General features: G+C 42.0%; 1 protein-coding gene across 4 annotated transcripts in view; it reads right to left on the bottom strand.

Moving 5' to 3' along the window:
- The window catches only part of ARAP2 (ArfGAP with RhoGAP domain, ankyrin repeat and PH domain 2), a 247,799-nt gene extending 234,648 nt beyond the window's left edge, over nt 1-13,151 (bottom strand). For 3 of the 4 annotated variants that reach the window (XM_049886379.1, XM_049886382.1, XM_049886381.1), the window contains exon 1: nt 13,075-13,151. The gene's annotated coding sequence lies outside the window, so the exon portion shown is untranslated. Of the gene's footprint in view, nt 1-10,304; nt 10,992-13,074 lie in introns of those variants that run through there. The other variant, XM_049886380.1, reaches the window with a different exon arrangement.
- Nucleotides 13,152-17,134: the final 3,983 nt, after the last annotated feature.

Below are 17,134 nucleotides of genomic sequence, written 5' to 3'. Positions count from 1 at the left end.
AGGAAGAAGTCCAAGCTGCACTGAAGGCACTGGCGAAAAATAAGGCTCCAGGAATTGATGGACTATCAACTGAGATGTTTCAACAAAGGGATGCAGTGCTGGACGTGCTCAATCATCTATGCCAGGAAATCTGGAAGACAGCTACCTAGCCCACCAACTGGAAGAGATCCATATTTATGCCTACTCCCAAGAAAAGTGATCCAACTGAATGTGGAAATTATAGAACAATATCATTAATATCACACGCATGTAAAATTTTGCTGAAGATCAGTCAAAAGTGGCTGCAGCAGCATATCGACAGGGAACAGCCAGAAATTCAGGCCGGATTCAGAAGAGGACACAGAACCAGGGATATCACTGCTGATATCAAATGGATCCTGGCTGAAAGTAGAGAATACTAGAAAGATGTTTACCTGTGTTTTATTGACTATGCAAAAGCATTCAACTATATGGATCGTAAGAAATTATGGATAACATTGCAAAGAATGGGAATTCCAGAACACTTAATTGGGCTCATAACCTGCACATAGGTCAAGAGGCAGTTGTTTGGACAGAGTAAGGGAATACTGCGTGGTTTAAAGTCAGGAAAGGTGTGCCTCAGAGTTGTATTCTTTCACCATACCTATTCAATCTGTATGCTGAGCTAATAGTCTGAGAAGCTGGAAGAAAACTCATTAACAATCTGCGTTATGCAAATGACACAACCTTTTTTGTGTAAAGTGAAGAGGACTTGAAGCACTTACTAATGAAGATTAAAGACCACATACCATACAATCCAGCAATCCCACTCCTTGGAATATATCCTAAAGAAATAAGAGCCTTTATATGAACAGATATATGCACACCCACGTTCACTGCAGCACTGTTTACAACAGCAAAAAGATGGAAGCAACCAAGGTGCTCATCAATGGATGAATGGATAAATTATGGTATATTCACACAGTGGAATACTACGCATTGATAAAGAACAATGATGAATCTGTGAAACATTTCATAACATGGAGGAGTCTGAAAGGCATTATGCTGAGTGAAATTAGTCAGCTGCAAAAGGCCAAATACTGTATGAGACCACAATTATAAGATAAGAACTCAAAAAATAGCTTAAACAGAGAAGAAAATATTCTTTGATGGTCACAAGAGTGGGGAGGGAGGGAAGGAGCGAGGGAGAGGCGTTTTCACTAATTGGTAGAAGATAAGAACTATTTTAGGTGAAGAGAAAGATAACACACAATACAGGAGAGGTCAGTACAACTGTACTAAACCAAAAGCAAAGAAGTTTCCTGAATAAACTGAACGCTTCGAAGGCCAGCATGGCAGGGGTGCTGTTTTGGGGACCATGGTTTCAGGGGACATCCAAGTCAATTGGCATAATAAAATCTATTAAGAACACATTCTGCATCCCACTTTGGAAAATAGCTTCTGGGGTCTTAAATGCTAGCAAGCAGCCATCTAAGATCCATCAATGGGTCTTAACCCACCTGGAGCAAAGGAGAATAAAGAACACCAAAGACACAAGGTAATTATAAGCCCAAGAGACAGAAAGGGCCACATAAACCAGAGACTACATCAGCCTGAGACCAGAAGAACTAGATGGCACCCGGCTACAACCGATGACTGCCCTGACAGGGAACACAACAGAGAACCCCTGAGGGAGCAGGAGAGCAGTGGGATGCAGACCTCAAATTCTCGTAAAAAGACCAGACTTAATGTTCTGAGACTAGGAGGAGCCTGGGAGTTACGGTCCCCAGACTTTGTTAGCCCAAGACAGGAACCATTCCCAAAGCCAACTTTTCAGAAAGGGACTGGACTGGACTATGGGATAGAAAATGATACTGAGGAAGAATGAGCTTCTTGAATCAAGTAGACACATGAGACTATGTGGGCAGCTCCTTTCTGGAGGGGAGATGAGAGGGCAGAGGGGATCAGAAGCTGGCCAAATGGACACAAAAATAGAGAGTGGGGGAAAGGAGTGTGCTGTCTCATTAGGGGCAGAGCAACTAGGTGTATACAGCAAGGTGCATATAAATTTTTGTATGAAAGACTGACTTGATTTGTAAACTTTCACTTAAAGCACAATAAAAAAAAAGATTAATGACCACAGCCTTCAGTATGGATTACACCTCAACATAAAGAAAACAAAAATCCTCACAATTGAACCAATAAGCAACATTATGATAAATGGAGAAACAGTTGCGGTTGTCAAGGATTTCAGTTTACTTGGATCCACAGTCAACATCCATGGAAGCAGCAGTCAGGAAATCAAAAGACACACTGCATTGGGCAAATCTGCTGCAAAAGATCTCTTCAAAGTGTTGAAAAGCAAAGATGTCACCTGAAGACTAAGGTGTGCCCAGCCCAAGCCATGGTATTTTCAATCACATCATATGCATGCAAAAGCTGGACGATGAATAAAGAAGACAGAAGAAGAATTTACACCTTTGAATTTTGGTGTTGGTGAAGAATACTGAATATACCCATGGACTGCCAAAAGAACAAACAAATCTGTCTTAGAAGAAGTACAATCAGAATGCTCCTCAGGAGCAAGAATGGGAAGACTACATCTTACATACTTTGGATGTGTTGTCAGGAGAGATCAGTCCCTGTTGTTGTCCTGTGCCGTCAAGTCAGTTCTGACACAAAGCGACCCTACGTACAATAGAACGAAATACTGGCCGTCCTATGCCATCCTCATAATCGTTGTTGTGTTTGAGCCCACTGTTGCAGCCACTGTGTCAATCCCTCTCATTAAAGGTCTTCCTCTTTTTCACTGACCCCCTAATTTACCAAGGATGACATCCTTCTCCAGCGACTGGGCCCTCTTGATAACATATCCAAGTTATGGAATACAAAGTCTCACCACCCTTGCTTCCAAGGAGCATTCTGGCTTACTCCTTCCAAGACAGATTTGTTTGTTCTTCTGGCATTCAATGGTATGTGAAATTGGAGAAGGGCTGGTAGGGATGGTAGAAGTGGATGAGACACCCAATTTGTTAGTGTTTTAGGTGTTTGTCCGTGTGTGTGCATTTGTGTTTTAATACACAAAGCCCTTTCCTTCCTTTGGAGTATGCACATATGTTTCCTGGTAGCTGACTCAAGAATGGATACACCAAATGCTCCACCCAAAATCATCCCTCTCTTCTAACATTCAACATGCTAAATATGGCAGATTGAATGTCACTCCTTTTTGTGAGACGGAAGAGGCTCCCTCCCATAGGCCCTGCAAACCTGTGTGCTTTAATGTCAGCTCCATCTCCAATCACCTGACTTTTTAAGAGACTGACTACCCAAGGGTGTTCACAGATTCAGTTCTTTCCTTAGCCCCCATGCCCATGAGTAGATGCTAAGAGACAGACAGGCATGCTTAACTCTCTGAAATCCTACCATGCGCAAACTCCTTAATATAAAATTGCAGCCCTTCACGTTTTGACCTTTACTTGGGTACAATGGCATGGTTCTCCAGGTACTGATCTGTGGCAGCAGCAATAACAGTGGCTGATGACCAGGTTCAGCAATCTGTATGTGCAACACGCTCCAAAGATGAGTGGGATGTACAGCCAAATCAGTAATCACAGTTCTAAATCCCTTACCCACCCCAAACATGCTCTACACTATCCCACATGCGCTTCCAGTCATCACTTCCCTCCCCTTGGATGGAATGCCCTTCCTAACCCAGAAGTCTGAAGTCAAATGCAAATCCCATCACCTTCACTTTCTAGCAGTAGAAATATATGCACATGTCTGTGTCTCCATTTCCTTACCTGTAAAATGGAAACACTTGAAGGCACCTTAGTGTTGGTGAAGATGAAATGAAGATCCACCAGAAGTGCTTAGTAACCATTCATTCTCTCATCACTATAATAATTTCTTTTCATCACTACAGTCATTATCTTCCCACCGTTGAACAAGAAATAAACTCTCTTCTCTGGAGCTTGGCTCCTAACCAAAAGGTCAGCAGTTCAAACCCAACAACTGCTCCTTGGAAACCATGTGGGGCAGTTCTACTCTGTCTTATAGGGTCTCTATGAATCAGAATCGACCTGACGGCCACAGGTATGGTTTTTTTCTCTGTATTTCTACAGAATATATTTATAAGAGCATTTCATCACACTCTGCTGGTTCCACAAGAACTTAAAGAGCCAGGATAGTGTTATAGCACGAAAGCTAAGACTTTGGATCCAGACAACCTGGGTCAAATCCCAGTTCCTTTATTAGCTTTGTGAGCGTGGGCAAGTATTTAACCTCTCTGTGCTTCAATTTCCTCATCAAGATACAGGAATAGTAACAGTACCTACCCTCACAGGGATGTTGTAAGAATTAGACAAGTCAATATGTGTAAAGAACTTAGAACACTGACTGGCACACAGTAAACACTAAATAAGTGTTTGCCGTTATCATTTTTATTTTTATTACCCATAATTAACTCTGCCAAGATGATGACCAGCCCATATAAGCTGCCTAATAAATATCAGCCAAATAATTTGTTTATGCACATAGTACATGATGTATGTGCAATGTGTACTGACAGAATGCACAAACTACAGATTTGCTCATTACAGATGCAAGTGTCCACATGCGTATTCTACCCTGATCTGTTCTCATGAGGAAGTAAAAGGTGAAAGAGAAGTAATATTTAGGAGCACCTGCTGCATGCCCCCTTTCGATATCACAATAACCACTATCTTATTATCTCATGCAAGTCTACCTTGAAAAATACCCTGATCACGTCCCCTGGTCTTATCCTAGTCCAAGCCACCATCTTGTCTTAGGCCACTGCAATAGCCTCCTGACTGATATCCCTGCTTGCCCTTCCACCCCCACACAGTATACTCTCATTACAATGGCCTGAATGATTCATTTTATAACAAAAGTCAGACCATGTCACTCTTCTTTCCAAGACCTTCCGAAGGCATCCCCATTACAGCTAGAATAAAATCCAAAGTGCTTGCCATGGCCTACAGGGACTGACAAGGTCTCCCTGTGACCTCCTGACTTCATCTTCCCTGACTTTCTCCCTCCATCACCCAATTGCAACCATGTTGATCTCAGTCCTGTGTCCATCTCATGGCCTTAGCACTCACATTTCCATCTCTTTCAAACTTTCTTCCCCTAAATATGCAAATGGTTCTCTCCATCACTTTAGTGGGTCTCAAAAGCGTCTCCTTTAGAAAAGCCTTCCTTAACTAACCTATGCATATAAGCATGCCTTATGTTTCTCGGCTCCTTCCCCCTACTTTGTTTTCATGGCATTTATACTTGACATTTGTTATTGCTCCAGGAAGTGGGGATATTATCTATTGTTCATGAAGTCAGTCTTGCAGCTTTAACACTGTCAGGCATATACATAGCAGGTGCTCAATAAATGTTTGCTGAATGACTTCTTCCCAGCTTTTAGGTAATTCAAGACGAGAAATGAAAAATGTATACAGTTGTAAAATTTTGACTACTTAAGTCATCAAGCTAGTAAGGAGCAGAGATAGGATTCAAAACATAGATTTCTCCTATCCATCTAACCACCAAACATCCTCATATTCAGGGGAGTTGGAAGTTAGGAGAGGTCAAATGGAAGCATTCCAACACCATCTGTGGGGCTTAAGAACTCATAAGCTGATATAGCCTTCCCTCTCCTACTGCCTCAAGTGAGAAAAACCATCATGGTGAGCCCGTTACCAGCAAAGATCTGTCACATTCTCCAGCTGTACTAGGAAAGAAAACATTGAACACTATGGATCACTTTATTAAACCACAAGGTCATTCAATATTCAATTTAACAACTACTGGAATCACCTTTGCCTGACTCTAATATCTTAAAAATAGCATAATACAAATGAATTGTTATATATTTAACCCAATAAGGGGGGGGGGGAAGAAAGCACAACATTCTGAAAATCAGAAACATAACCTTAGCACAGTTAGAAATTCTACAGTTGTTGAAATGATAGATTTAACCACCACTGGGTTATAAGATTGAAACTTAGAAAATAAGTATGAAAAAAAGAAAGCAAAAGTTAGTCTGCTACATTAATAATGAAACTTTACAATGTTATCGATACAAGTCTTACAGATTCTAATAACAATGAGTTTATTATATTCTAGAACAATGGTTCTCCAAGGAATGGAACTATCTCCTAGGGGGAGATCCGAAAATGTGTGAGAAAATGTTTTTGCAGGTCAAAACACTGAGTGGCACCAGCAGACAAGAACCACGATCATGATGACCAACAATGGTACCCATGCTAAAAACCTCAGTTTTTTAATCCTCCTACTCTCACAACTGATCAGTTCCTCATATGGTATCTTATTGTGGACAAATAGCTAATTTCTTGAAAAATAAAGGGAACTCCATACAGATTAACATGCTTGTGGCTCACTGGTAAAATTCTTGCCTTCCATGCGGGAGACCTGAGTTCTATTCCCGGCCAATGAACCACATGCACGGCCACCACCCATCTGTCAGTGGAGGCTTGCATGTTGCAATGTTGCTTAACAGGTTTCAGCAGAGCTTCCAGACTAAGGCAAACTAGAAAGAAAGATCTGGCAATCTGTTTCCAAAAATCAGCCAACGAAAATCCTGTGGATCATAACTGATCCACAACCGATCATGGAGATGGTGCATAACCAGGCAGTGTTTCATTCTGTTGTACATAGGGCTGCCATGAGTCAGGGACTCACCTGAAGGCAGCTAACAGCATAACGACAGGTCTTACAAAATTTCACATTTGCTTCAGCACAGAATATATTCACGAGACATAGGTGTATTCGCCTATCAAGCAAACTTATTCTTTGACACCAAGATATTAATTCCAAGTATTCATAAAGATAACATATTTAAGTTTGACTGTTTCTTATAACCATGCAGCAGAGGAAGTGGTTTTGAGAAAGTATGTTTCTTGCTGTATTTCTTCATCTCATAGTGAAGAGCTTTATTGCAAAATGTCCAGGGTCAGGACTTCTAACTTTTCAGTCTAACCTGAATACTTAGCCCCCAGGAAACTGTAATATCAGTGATTGAGCATCTCTCTCCTATACTATCCATTTGCCTACCTTAGCTTGTAGCAAAACTGCCCCTATTAAACCCCTTACAGGAAGCCCATTTCCCTCAACCTGGCCACCTCTCTCAACTGTGGTCATCCACGGGCTGACCTCCGCTGCCCCATGTTCTGTACATGATGGTTCCATGCCCCTCGAAACACATCCCGTCCTGTTTCACTCCTCCTTGATTTATGTGTGAAGTGTTTATAAAATACTTCTGAAGTATCTCATTCAGTTCTCACAACTGCCTTAGAAGCAGAGCCCCATGCCCAAGATCACACAGCAGGTAAAGTGAAGAGCCAGAATTCAAGAGTCAAACTCTTCAGCCTGTGCAGTTAACTGTGATGCCTCCTAAGAATTTTACAATTAAATTAATAGTAGAGAGGTATCAAAGACTTGTATTTTCCCTCTCTGTTGACTATCCAGCTTAAGCATTTATACTCACTAGGGAAATGCTGCTTAAATATACCATGCATTACAAGTATACAGACCATTCTAGTTTGAAAAAAAAAATTTTTTTTTATATGTGTCCATACAAGTGGTTAAATATCAAAGCCTATATTTATATAGGGTCACTGGTAGTACAATGGTTAAGAGTGCAGCTGCTAACCAAAAGGTTGACAGTTCGAATCCACCAGTTGCTCCTTGGAAACCCTATGGGGCAGTTCCACTCTGTCACATAGGGTCACTGTGAGTTGGAATCAACTCGGTGGAAATTTTTTTTTAATTGCTTGAGACTTAAGAGTCAATGACAAATTAAGGGAGAATACCTTTGAAATCACAGGATAAAAATTTTTTTTTAATACAGGATTTAGGAGCCCTGATGGCACAATGGTTAAGCACTCTAAGGGAGAAAAGACCTGGCAATCTGCTCCCACAAAGATTACAATCTAGGAAACAGTATCAGGCAGTTCTACTCTGCCCTATAAGCTAAAAAAAAAGAAAAGCTTCCATCAAGTCGATTCCAACTCATAGCAACCCGACATGACAGAGTAGAACTGCCCCATAGGGTTTCCAAGGAGAGGGTGGTGGATTTGAACTGCTGACCTTTTGGTTGGCAGCTGAAACTTGTAACTCTTAACCACTACGCCACAAGGACTCCCGCTGTCCTATAAGGGCCTCTATAAGTTGGAATCAACTCCATGGCACATAACAACAGCACGTAGTTTATTAAAGTTCACTGTGTATCTCATTACAAAAAGACAATAAATGCAAGATACAGCACAACAATATGAAGCTAAAACCAAATCATCAAATATGACCAAAATAACCTTTCACTGTCCACCATGGCAGTCAACAGGGATGGTAAAAAGCTACTTGTCCAGAAGAGAAAGTACTGATACAAAAGCACACTGACCATGATCTTGAAGGTTTAATTTTAAATAAGGCAAAAAGAGACAGGAGATATACTAGAAAATTTTGGCCAACCTCTCAGTTTTTATTCAAAGTAAACCACCCTGTAGATACTTGGCTTTTTCTCCCTTTGAGGGACCAGTTCAAGTTTTACAAGTCTAGTACCACCACATCCATAACACTCCTCTGCCTATTCCATCCTTTCCTTAATCCCTCATTAATTTTTTCCACGCAGTAGTACAGACAGCAGAGCGCCCTGAAATCAGGCTGCCTGAATTTCCACCCAGCATTCCTCACTTAATGACCGTGCGCCTTGATTACACTATTGAACTTTCTTGAAGCTCAATGTCCTCATCTGTAAAAGGAAGATAATTTACCTCACATCTTACAGGATTTGTTAAGATAAAGCAAGTAAAACATGCAGGGCATATAACAGTACCTGACATAAACTGGCACCAGTGTTTAAGCGTTTGGCTGCTAACCAAGAGGTCGGCAGTTCAAATCTACCAGCTACTCCTTGAAAACCCTATGGGCAGTTCTAATCTGTCCTATAGGGACACTGAATCAGACAGTGACGGGTTTGGTTTTTTGGTTTTTTTTTTTTTTTTTTGGACATGAATTATAAGCATACAATAAATGAATAAATGTTGGCTATTATTATTATTGATCCACAATAATACATACTGCTAAGGAGCCCTGATGGCACAATGGTTAAGCAATTGACTGCCAACCGAAAAATCAGCAGTTTGAACCCACCAGCTGCTCCGCAGGAGAACGCTGTGGCAGTCTGCTTCCAAAAAGATTTACAGCGTTGGAAACTCCACGGGGCAATTCTACTCTGTCCTACAAGGTCACTATGAGTCGTAATCGACTTGACGGCACAGGTTTGTTTATACCATATTGCACTTGATCATAGTCACTATTATTACTGCACTTGGTTTGAGTGTTGTTCTTCTGCCTGCAGAGTAATATTATCTTCTTTTAAATCAGAACTATAGGTTATTTTTCTAATAAAATTGCAAAGCATCTAACACAGCAGTAAACATAGTTTATCAACTTAGTAAAATATAGTTGCCATCAGAGTAGCAAAAATGATTTTACCAGAAGACTTCAGAGTTGGAGAGCAGAGTACAGTAATTAGCATCAGAGCCAGTGGATCCCAACCACAGCGGCATAGATCCCAGCTCGGCCATTTGCTAGCTACATGTCCTTGAGAAGGTTCCTTATTTTCCTGTGGCTCTCTGTGGTAGTCTGGAAACAGGGATAATAGTGCCTACCTCATGGGCCTGTTTTGATGATAAAATAAGTAAATACGCATAAAGATCTTAGAACAGTACCTGACAAGCAATAAACATTTAAGTAGTATCTGCTACATGGAGAATAACTGAGGTTTGAGCTGAAAAACTACAGCTCTGGGAAAAGTCATTGCGGAGCTGGATCAAGGAAGATTGTTCTATGTTTTGGTTACTGTATTTACTGTACAATCTGAAAAACATAACTTTCAAAATCTAGAACTTAATATCTCTTTCCACATCCAGTCAAGGTCAAGTATGATAGTTATGAGATCATTAGTAGCAAGGATAATTCCTAAGTTTAGCAGTTTTAGATAATATCTCAACAGTTAAATGCTAGATATCTTCTTACCTCCAGAAAGTCTTTTCTCTTTCAAGCTGTCCGTCTAGATTTTAAGTTAATTGGCTGAGGTTTGAGACATGCTTTGAATTCTAATTAAGAGACCTTTAAAGTAGTGCCATAATTCTTGTGTAACCAGGGATGATGGCTTTCATCTTCCCAAGTACCTACTAAAGCAGAAGCAGGGATAACTAAAAGAAAGAGTAAGCCAAAACCTGCATCCCTGTGAAGGACCCCAACCTCTGTGCCCCAACACCTGAACACTGCTGCCCTGTGCTAGCTATTCTTACCCCTCTCTACTGTGGAGCCACATCTGTATCCTGACAGCTGGAATGTAGGAAAATCAGGTCCCTTAGAACTTTTGACCTCAGCATGGGCATATATTCTTCAGGATTCTGTTGCATTCCAGGCTACAATGGACAAAACTTTAATGTTTAACCCATCCAGGTCAAAAACGAGCACAATATTACACTTCAATAAAAGTATGTTAAAATGTACATTTATGATAATGGGTACTTTTTTCTCCGTATGTGTATTTTATTTCAATTTTGGAATTTTAGTAGAAATGCATATGCCACCATTTCCCTGGATGTAAGAGGCAATTTTTTGGACTAGCAATCAGACATTTCAAAATAGCCTACTGTGAACGTTTCCTTTCTTTGCACTTATAAATAGCACCCTGACCTCTTTTCCAACTGAATTTGAGGGCTTATTGCTATTGGTTCGGTGACTGTCAAAGTCTCTTTTCTTATGAAAAGAGCACATCTCAGCAAACCTCTCCTAACTTATTGACTCATTTATTTACATTTATTCATACAACAAATACTGAAGGAACACTATTCTCTCCTAGATAATGGTGGGATGTATTTGCAGCTCATCATAGTGGCAACAATTTTCTCATTTGAGAAGAGTGATAAGGGCTACAAAGAAAGTGAGCATGCAAGTTCTTTGTTCCAAAGTTCAAAATCTAAAGGAGTAGATTAGACATGACCATAAGCAAAGGAAAATGACATGCATGTAAGTATAAGCTTTTTACAACTCAGTCAATGTCAGCAAAGGAATACACATATACATAACATGTATATGCATACTTAAATAGTAATGAGAAAAATAAAATTTTGTGGCCTTTCTTTTCACGTGATTTACAATTCAGTATCATTTTTATTTTTAATCACATAGTGAATCCCTCATTAGTGCTTAAAATCTCTCAAAATCTCAAACCAACTCCACGAACAGAGCAGCAAAATACGAGAGCAATTCAGAACTTTAGGACTGGAGTGATCAGCGAAGGTTTCATGGAGCTGAGTTTCAAGTTGTATACAAGAAATGTAGCAGGTGGAGACAGCAGCATCTGAAGTAAAAGGAATGCCATAAATATGGCAAAAAGAGAGATGATGTTTTCAGGCAACAGCAAGCAAAGGAGAATATCTGGGACTGACCTAGGGCTCAACAAGTAACGGAAGGGGATGCCAGAAAGGAAAGCTGGAGGCAGCTGCAGAGGACCTTAAGTAGCACACTAAGGAGTCCGAACTTAATCAAGATATAGTGAAGTGTCTTGGCAACCCATTTCACCATCACCACTGCCCCCCTCAAAAAATACACAACACTGGATAATCAGCACGCAGGGCACACTTTTCTTCTGCTCTTCCCTAACCATCTCTCCAGTCCTAACAAGAATAAATATTCTCTTCCTAAAACGATGTATTGTAACCAACACAGTCCTTTTTGCATCCTATTTTTGTGAGAAACATGAGGACATACCAATGGTCTTATTAGCCCCTTCCTGAGTATTTCTGCATCTTTCCACCAACCTTTGTACACAAACGGCATAAGAGAGAAAAAGAATTCTCCCCATCTCTCACTAGGAGTTTTCCCACAGAAGCTGCTCAACAAATTAACTGCTCCAACCCAGACCAGGACTCCTTTGTTTCCTCCACAGCATGGGTAAGAAATAAGCTTATGCTGAGTGGAAACTAACAAAATTTCATGGAGTAAAATTTCTAACTAGAAAGGACCAAGTGAAGAGACTTGAGTACTATTTCAACTAAGAAAATAAGTGAGCAAAATGGCTTAACTACCATTACATATGTAATCTGGCCAATACAAAATAACTAAAATGATAAACTATGAAAGTCCAGGGCTTTTCAGAAAAGAGTAAGATGACATCTCATAGCCTCTAATCACACACCAGACACAGTTGACCAAAGCTAAGAAATATTTTCAACATTAATAAGAAGTTCTCTACCTAATTAACATTTGACAAAGCACTTTTAAAAACTTCTAGTTTGATATACACAAAGACTGGACCCTTTAAATAAGCCAAGAAATAAATGAAAAAATAACCATTTATTAAAGCAATAACCATCATTTATACTTAGCATTTTTAATAGTGTCTTTCATCCAGCTTTCTCAACGTTGGTGGTGGTAGGGATAGTAGAAATAACAAAAGGAATCAAAATACCTTCTTGGATACCATTAAGACTATAACCCAGAATCCCAAGCTTCATACTTTCCATGCACTAATACAGGTTTCCCCTGCTATCCAAAAGTAGAGCATTCCTATGAAACCTTAAGTCAGCCGAAATGGCGTCAGCCGAAATGGCGTCAGCCGAAATGGCGTCAGCCGAAATGGCGTCAGCCGAAATGGCGTCAGCCGAAATGGCGTCAGCCGAAATGGCGTCAGCCGAAATGGCGTCAGCCGAAATGGCGTCAGCCGAAATGGCGTCAGCCGAAATGGCGTCAGCCGAAATGGCGTCAGCCGAAATGGCGTCAGCCGAAATGGCGTCAGCCGAAATGGCGTCAGCCGAAATGGCGTCAGCCGAAATGGCGTCAGCCGAAATGGCGTCAGCCGAAATGGCGTCAGCCGAAATGGCGTCAGCCGAAATGGCGTCAAGCAAAGAAGCAATTACCATTAATTTATATGGGGAAAATTTTTGAGCTTTCTCAGAACCAAAAAATAACCTACGAAATCATCCAAATAACACATAAAACCTAAAATAACATTAACAAAAGCAGGAATGATAAATACACAGCCTATATAAAGTCGAAATATTTACGTACAGTGTAGTTCCTGGGGAGGGAGCTGGGCAACACAACTCTCGTTGTTGGGGTTCGCCCTGCCTCTTTAAAGCCTTGCTGCAAAACAAATGATGAACGTTAGTTTCGCTTTTCACTTTTCTTAAAAGCAAAAATTATCTTCCGATTTAAGTTATTGGAAACCAGGTACTAATGTAGGCCTTTCATAAAAGCAAAGTAACGTAAAGCAAACTTTCAAAAAGTGGGGGAAACCTGTATAACAGTTTCCATGAAACCCTGCAATTCACTGTTTAAGCCTGGCAGTTCAAATCCACCCAAAGGCACCTTGGAAGAAAAGCCAAATGATTACTTCTGAAAGATCACAGCCGTTGCGTTAAGAAGGGCAGCTCTACTGAAACACATGGGACACCAGAGTCTAAATCAACTAAGGGCAACTGGTAGCGTTTTTGTTTTGTTTTGTTTTGTCGTTATACTTAACCAGAGTAACCAAGAGTACTCCAAACTGAAAAGTACTTAATTGAACACCAATGTGCCTCACATCCTGCTTGCAGTGGTATTAGCAAAAGAAGAATTTGTTTTTAAATGTACCATCAGCCTATCCTTTCACCGTCGGCTCATATGAAACCTGACAGATTTAAAGAGGAAGAAAAAAATACAAACACATACACACCCACATAAATAAGTTTTAACGAGTTGTTCAACTTACCCTCTAGGTACATTTTAATTTAAATAAATCTTTGAGTACTGACAAATCCAATCTATATAAAACACTCTTGGTGTTAAGACCCATGTTAAGCATGTGTGTGTTTTAAGTATATGTGTGAAAAGAAGATATTTCTACTTTAGGCTGTAGCCTAGTTCCATGACCCAGTTTACGTAAAAAAAAAAAAATCTGTTAAAGAGTAGAATGTCATGATTATTTTTCCTCAATATTTCTGTTCTAAGCACATGAAAGTTCATAAATAAAAGAGTTTAGAGACACTTCATTTTTTTCCTTAAAAAACAGTTGGCTTCCTTTTTAAAACAGCCATAATTTCATTTTCCAATTACTTACGGGCAATGTTCCATAAACTCCTCTGGGTGTAGAGTGCTTAAGTGCGGGGGAAATCAATATTGAGTTTGTAAGAACAATACTATTATTGGTAATAACAATGACATCCGATTAAATGTACTTTTAAAAATAGCTTATTTTTCAATACTTTTTCTTCTTTTAACCAGAAGGATATATTTCACTGAGCATCTTAACTTCAAGGACAAGCTTATGAAAAATAAAAAAAAAAATGTTGCTATCACCATACAAACTTGCAACAGCCTAAAGTGTCATCATTTCACACAACTTTATCGTTCTCTTGTATATTTTCCTCTATCAAACGTTCACAATATAATTTCACAAAGCCTTCCTCCAAATCAAAACAAAATGCCTCCAGATTGCCCCAAGGAGGTGGGAGAAGTGTTTAACAAGCCAGAATGAAATAAAGTAAAACTTACTTTGCTAAATGATATGTACAGCCATTCTCTCAAGAGGCCAGTCTCCAAAATTAAAGGAGAAAGAACAATCTGGCAAACTCACTGCCGACAGGTCCTGGTATATGGTGTTGGGTTCAGGCAGGTGGACGCCAAAAGATTGTAATTAAAATTAACTAACAGGCCTGTCTTCTTAAACAGTGTAACAAGCAGGGTGTGGGGGAGCAGAGCGAAGTCATCTCAATGGAGTCAATAACTTGGTGCCTGAAACTCGCCAATGGCAGCTTCTTTTTATGGGGGGGGGGGGCGGTCTAGTTGTCTGTCGAGATTGTCACCCTCCCGGGCCAAATCCCAGAAAGAAGTGGAGTTTTTGTATCACTTACTGGCTTCTGGTTTCCTTTTAGACGCCCACACGCGGGAGCGAAATCCAAGGGGCAGAAACCAGAGCCCAGCACTTCGCGCTCTGGAAATTTACCCGTAAAAATGCCGAAAAGCCCTGGCCCACCCTGAGACCTCACCCCTACACCCGCCCCCGACCCACCTGCCGAGTCCACCCACGGTCCCACGTACTCGCCTTTGCGCGCGGGTCGCCCAGCTCAGAGGATGAGGCAAGAGAGCCTGGCGTCCGCGTCTCTCGCTGCCTGGGTCGCTCGGTCCTCACCCAGCTGCTCCTGGTGCGGGGCCTGCTCCTTCCCGGCCCCCGCCGGCTGCCCGCAACCGCCTTTGCTGCCGGGCGGCGGCCGCGCGGGCGGCGCTGTCACTCGGGCCGGCGCACCGCGCCGCCGCACCTGGAGGCGGGGAGCGCGGGCAGCGGCCGGGCGCGCAGCTCCGGAAGCGCCGCGCCCGCCGGCGGCGTCCAGCCCAGGTGCTCCCGCGCCGCGCCCCCGCCGCTTCCTCTAAGGCCCCGGGGGCGGGGAGCCGGCGCCCGCGCGGGGGCTGCCCGGGCTTAGCGGCGGGGGCTGTCAAGCCGGCCGCCCTGGTTCCGCAGCATAGTTGGCCGACTGACTCAGTCCGCCGCCTCTCGGCCGCGCCTGGCACCCTAGCTACCTGGCACACCTAAGGCCAGGAGACGCTCGGCCCGGCCGGGCTGGGGAAGCTCGAGGGTGCGTCCGGGAGCCTTGAGCGGTGAGGGCATTCCCCTCCCGGGAGGGAGATACCGGTGACCCTTTCCGTGCTGGTTAGTTGGTTTGTCTGTGCGCACTAATGGGGGGTTGATCGTCGAATGGGCGGAACCTTCCCATGGCTGATTATAGTATTACTGTACTAAGTACTTTCCACGTTACCTCAGCGTTTACCACCTAAGACTCATCTAGGGCGCTAATTTCCCGGGCAGCTTCTTTGTAAATTTGCATATAGTGGCCCGGAATCTGCATTTTTAACAAGTCCCAGTTGTGATTAGGTTGAGTCCATTATATAGGATTCTCCCTCATGTCATCCATTTTAAACCACAAAAAAAGAAGCGAACCCCTTGCGGTGTTAGTCCATTTCTACCCATGGCGACCCTGTGTTACAGAGAACTGAGTTCCATAGGGTTTTCTTAGCTATAATTTTTAGAGAAGAAGATCACCTGTGGCGCCCTTGGTGGGTTCCAACCCCCAACCGCTTGGTTAAGTAGTCCAGTGTAAAAAGCTTGTCCCACCATGGGACCTTCATCCCTGTTGTTATTTGCTATTGAGTGGATTCCGACTCATAGCAACCCTATATGACAGGGTAGAATTATCCCATAGAATTTCCTACACTGTAATATTTACAGGAGTAGATCTCCAGGTCTTTTCTCTGGTGGAGCGCCTGATGGGTTTCAACAGGAGACCTTTCTGTTCGCAGCCAAGCACTCAATCATTTCCCCACCAGGGCTTAATATCCCCTTGATCTGGTTAAATCTGAAGAGCCCAACATCTTCCCTTAAAGCTGATATAGCTTTAAGGGATGGAAATTATTTTCAATTTAGATCTGAACTCTCTCCTGTGAGGAATACAGCCCCTCCACCTATTTTATAAATTCCCCTTTCCTGTCTTTTTCCCTTGGAGGAGTGGGATAGCCATGCCTCAGTCATTCTTGCATCTGAGACTGTTAGATCCAGGAGATAACATTTTCTTCTTGGAAATGGACCTTGACACTCTGAGATCCCTCTAAGTAAGGAGACAGCACAGGAAAATAAGGGCAGCTCCGTAAAAACCCTTGTGGACCCACGAATACCTAAGAGTCCATAAAATCTACTTCTTTGCAGATGACTTCAATGGCCAGCACTTTATGTATTTATTTTTAATAATCATCTCTTCAAAGACTGCCTGGAATCCTCTCCCTTCGAAGGTGAAACGTACTTATCTTTCCCCTGGACCTGTTGATGGAAATGAAGCAATTAGGGAAAGTGCTAAGCTTATTACGAAAATAAGGTAATTGGTGAAGTCCAGAGTGTGTGAGGCTTCCCAGAAACCCAGGCATGTAGGAGGTATCACCTTCACCCAAACTACCTGCCTACCAAAAATTACCCTTCTGCCCTGGGGAGTCTCTGAACTAGTGATGACTCTCTCCAGAGGCACCAAATGTCCGTCCAGTTCCATCAGGAAAGTTTTCTTGACTTTTTCCAAATCTCAAGAATTGTCTGTTCTTTGGATTCCTG

Source organism: Elephas maximus, chromosome 5 (assembly GCF_024166365.1).
Source record: "Elephas maximus indicus isolate mEleMax1 chromosome 5, mEleMax1 primary haplotype, whole genome shotgun sequence".
In the NCBI taxonomy this organism is placed as follows: domain Eukaryota; kingdom Metazoa; phylum Chordata; class Mammalia; order Proboscidea; family Elephantidae; genus Elephas; species Elephas maximus.
This window is presented reverse-complemented; position numbering and strand designations above follow the sequence as displayed.